This window comes from Schistocerca americana, unplaced genomic scaffold (genome assembly GCF_021461395.2).
Source record: "Schistocerca americana isolate TAMUIC-IGC-003095 unplaced genomic scaffold, iqSchAmer2.1 HiC_scaffold_959, whole genome shotgun sequence".
Lineage (NCBI taxonomy): Eukaryota > Metazoa > Arthropoda > Insecta > Orthoptera > Acrididae > Schistocerca > Schistocerca americana.
The window spans coordinates 12,501-17,500 of NW_025726740.1; the positions used below are offsets into that span (position 1 = coordinate 12,501).

The 5,000-nt window shown below is 51.0% G+C and overlaps 1 non-coding gene across 1 annotated transcript in view; it reads right to left on the minus strand.

The window, feature by feature from the left end:
* Positions 1–351, minus strand: part of LOC124592898 — a 1,905-nt gene extending 1,554 nt beyond the window's left edge. The window contains exon 1 of the ribosomal RNA XR_006977660.1: positions 1–351. This exon is cut by the window's left edge and continues 1,554 nt beyond it. This is a non-coding gene — a ribosomal RNA (small subunit ribosomal RNA).
* Between the last annotated feature and the right edge of the window lie 4,649 nt (positions 352–5,000).

Genomic DNA, 5,000 nt, shown 5'->3' on the forward strand with positions numbered 1-5,000 from the left:
CGCAGAACTACCATCGACAGTTGATAAGGCAGACATTTGAAAGATGCGTCGCCGGTACGAGGACCGTGCGATCAGCCCAAAGTTATTCAGAGTCACCAAGGCAAACGGACGGACGAGCCGGACCGATGGTTTTGATCTAATAAAAGCGTCCCTTCCATCTCTGGTCGGGACTCTGTTTGCATGTATTAGCTCTAGAATTACCACAGTTATCCAAGTAACGTGGTACGATCTAAGGAACCATAACTGATTTAATGAGCCATTCGCGGTTTCACCTTAATGCGGCTTGTACTGAGACATGCATGGCTTAATCTTTGAGACAAGCATATGACTACTGGCAGGATCAACCAGGGAGCTGCGTCAACTAGAGCTGAGCAGCCGGCCGCCCGGGAGTGTGTCCCGGGGGCCCGCGCGAACACGCAAGCGTCCGCTCAATTATTCTGCAAACAGGAGGAGGCTGAGCTCCCCTGCACCATACCCCTCGAAACCCTCTCAGGTCCCGGCGGCGCGCAGCGCCGTCCTAAGTACTTGGTCGGGTTCGAGAGAGGCGCAATCGCCCGGAGTTTGGCGAGTAGACGCTTTAGGTGCGACACACCCGTGCTCCCAACTGAGCTTGCCGCTGCCGACAGAGGCCCCGGGAGCGTGCTGTCGTGGCATTGCCGGCGGGAGACAACACGCGCCACCTACGTGACCGGCAGCTCCAACGCCAGCGCCACAGAAGGACAAAAGCCCCACTTGGGTGCCGAAGCGAACTCTCCCAGCACAGCGCACGCGCCAACACGTCCGCACAGCTGCGATACAAACCACCTGCGAGAACCGCAGAGGCGACCGAGCAGCAGACGGCGTCGCGGCGCCGAGCGCCGGGCGGCGGCGCATCCTCAGCGCACACAGTCCTCAATCGGACCAGCACACTGCAGATGTCCACCGCGCTTCGCACCGGGCCCGCGAGGACCTACTTTGGCCGCACGGCGCCGCGTGCAGGGTGCGCCGGCGCGCAGCTGCGCCGCCTGCCGCCTCCGTCGGCCGGCGCGCCTGCCACTGGCCGCCCCCACCAGCCGGCTGTAGCGCGTGCGCCCACGCAACCGCACGGCCAACACGCCGGGAGGCCCCCCCTCACCGGCCGGGGACGGTCCCACCCAGCCACCGCCGCGTATCGCTTCACACCCACATGCCATTCACGTTCGTGGGCATGGTGGGTATCGCTGCAACAACCGGTTGGTAGCTCAACCGATCGTCGCCATCACTGATTCACCCCTAGCGAGAACAACCGCACCACAACGGTTTACCAGTTGTTCATTTGCGTAACGTCACCAGCAAACGTAGGCGTCCATCGCCATTTGCAAATTCAACGATTGTTGCAATGCCTGTGTCAGGTGTCACGACACACTGTCTGCCCACATACACGCAACAACATGTCCACGCTTAGCGAACACGTGGAAGGTGGCCCCGTACGTATGCGATGTCCATTGCGCGAACGACTGTCAACCGGCCTCTGTCGCATGTCGCAGATGTGGAACGCAGTGCACCGTGCTATCACGGTGTGTGAGAAGAGACGACTACGTCTGACAACACGCGCCACTACATCAACAGACGGCTCATGCTGATCGCCATCCAGGGCATACCACACTGCAATCCAGCTCTTATAGGGAGACGACACGTAGCTGAGTGCACAACATTTGGACCGCATGGTTCGCCGTTGTTGGCGCAGTCGTTGTACGGTCACATGTACACGATGTATCATTCAGTACATGAGGACCAATGTGCAGTACAGTGTGTGATTTGGACGTACAACATCAGCGGACAGTTGACACAGGCCGTACCACAGCGTAGGCTAAGTGCTTCGCCATGCGAATGCCAATGAACAACTGCAAATGCCAATGAACAACTGCAAAGGGCATTGAGCATGTACGTCCTGCTGCCATCCACATTACAGTGTATAGCTGCAAGGTGTTTAACATGAAGCGATACACTGGGGACCGGGCAGTGCGAGTAGCAAACTATATTGCGGGGGTTGCAGTTAGGCAACACTACACTAATTTAACGCGTCGTATGACAATTACAGAGCAGGTTAAGGCCCAACGTGTGTTGGGTTAAGGCCCAACGTGTGTTGGGTTAAGGCCCAACGTGTGTTGGGTTAAGGCCCAACGTGTGTTGGGTTACGGCCCAACGTGTGTTGGGTTAAGGCCCAACGTGTGTTGGGTTAAGGCCCAACGTGTGTTGGGTTACGTTAAGGGGCAATGTGGGTTACGTTAAGGGGCAATGTGGGTTACGTTAAGGGGCAATGTGGGTTACGTTACGGCGCAATATAGGTTACGTTACGGCGCAATATAGGTTACGTTAAGGGGCAATGTGGGTTACGTTACGGCGCAATATAGGTTACGTTACGGCGCAATATAGGTTACGTTAAGGCGCAATATCGGTTACGTTAAGGCGCAATACAGGTTACGTTAAGGCGCAATACAGGTTACGTTAAGGCGCAATACAGGTTACGTTAAGGCGCAATACAGGTTACGTTAAGGCGCAATACAGGTTACGTTAAGGCGCAATACAGGTTACGTTAAGGCGCAATACAGGTTACGTTAAGGCGCAATACAGGTTACGTTAAGGCGCAATGCAGGTTACGTTAAGGCGCAATGCAGGTTACGTTAAGGCGCAATACAGGTTACGTTAAGGCGCAATGCAGGTTACGTTAAGGCGCAATGCAGGTTACGTTAAGGCGCAATACAGGTACGTTAAGGCGCAATACAGGTTACGTTAAGGCGCAATACAGTTACGTTAAGGCGCAATACAGGTTACGTTAAGGCGCAATACAGGTTACGTTAAGGCGCAATACAGGTTACGTTAAGGCGCAATACAGGTTACGTTAAGGCGCAATACAGGTTACGTTAAGGCGCAATACAGGTTACGTTAAGGCGCAATACAGGTTACGTTAAGGCGCAATACAGGTTACGTTAAGGCGCAATACAGGTTACGTTAAGGCGCAATACAGGTTACGTTAAGGCGCAATACAGGTTACGTTAAGGGCGCAATACAGGTTACGTTAAGGCGCAATACAGGTTACGTTAAGGCGCAATACAGGTTACGTTAAGGCGCAATACAGGTTACGTTAGGCGCAATACAGGTTACGTTAAGGCGCAATACAGGTTACGTTAAGGCGCAATACAGGTTACGTTAAGGCGCAATACAGGTTACGTTAAGGCGCAATACAGGTTACGTTAAGGCGCAATACAGGTTACGTTAAGGCGCAATACAGGTTACGTTAAGGCGCAATACAGGTTAGGTTAAGGCGCAATACAGGTTAGGTTAAGGCGCAATACAGGTTAGGTTAAGGTACGACATAGGTTAGGTTAAGGTACGACATAGGTTAGGTTAAGGTACGACATAGGTTAGGTAAGGTACGACATAGGTTAGGTTAAGGTACGACATAGGTTAGGTTAAGGTACGACATAGGTTAGGTTAAGGTACGACATAGGTTAGGTTAAGGTACGACATAGGTTAGGTTAAGGTACGACATAGGTTAGGTTAAGGTACGACATAGGTTAGGTTAAGGTACGACATAGGTTAGGTTAAGGTACGACATAGGTTAGGTTAAGGTACGACATAGGTTAGGTTAAGGTACGACATAGGTTAGGTTAAGGTACGACATAGGTTAGGTTAAGGTACGACATAGGTTAGGTTAAGGTACGACATAGGTTAGGTTAAGTACGACATAGGTTAGGTTAAGGTACGACATAGGTTAGGTTAAGGTACGACATAGGTTAGGTTAAGGTACGACATAGGTTAGGTTAAGGTACGACATAGGTTAGGTTAAGGTACGACCATAGGTTAGGTTAAGTACGACATAGGTTAGGTTAAGGTACGACATAGGTTAGGTTAAGGTACGACATAGGTTAGGTTAAGGTACGACATAGGTTAGGTTAAGGTACGACATAGGTTAGGTTAGGTACGACATAGGTTAGGTTAAGGTACGACATAGGTTAGGTTAAGGTACGACATAGGTTAGGTTAAGGTACGACATAGGTTAGGTTAAGGTACGACATAGGTTGGTTAAGGTACGACATAGGTTAGGTTAAGGTACGACATAGGTTAGGTTAAGGTACGACATAGGTTAGGTTAAGGTACGACATAGGTTAGGTTAAGGTACGACATAGGTTAGGTAAGGTACGACATAGGGTAGGTTAAGGTACGACATAGGTTAGGTTAAGGTACGACATAGGTTAGGTTACGGTACGACATAGGTTAGGTTACGGTACGACATAGGTTAGGTTACGGTACGACATAGGTTAGGTTACGGTACGACATAGGTTAGGTTACGGTACGACATAGGTAGGTTACGGTACGACATAGGTTAGGTTACGGTACGACATCGGTTACGGTTACGGTACGACATAGGTTAGGTTACGGTACGACATAGGTTAGGTTACGGTACGACATAGGTTAGGTTACGGTACGACATAGGTTAGGTTACGGTACGACATAGGTTAGGTTACGGTACGACATAGGTTAGGTTACGGTACGACATAGGTTAGGTACGGTACGACATAGGTTAGGTTACGGTACGATATAGGTTAGGTTACGGGTACGATATAGGTTAGGTTAAGGTACACATGTTGTAAGGAAAGGTTTAATGGGGGGCGGGGCGGGGCGGCCGGTTTGTTGATTGTGATTATAGTAAGTGGATGCCTGCGGCATCATCTGATTTGCCACGTCAGGATGCACCTTTGGCTCATGACAGGCGGCGCTCTCATTCCATGCTTGTGGCAGACCTGTGTCTTTCATTCCTGCCATTGTTTGTGTGCTGTGAGAGGAGGCAGTATTGTGATGTTGGGTGCACCCCTGTGTAGGACATGTGTGGGTGTTGGTGGCTTGGCTGAGCAATGGTGGTTGTCGGGTGGGTGGGATATTCTGTTTTCTGAGTGGACCTCCCAGTCTGGTTTTGACAGTGTGGATTGTCTAATGTGGCGGAGAGGATGCACTGGGTGTTGTTCCATGCTGGTGCTTAC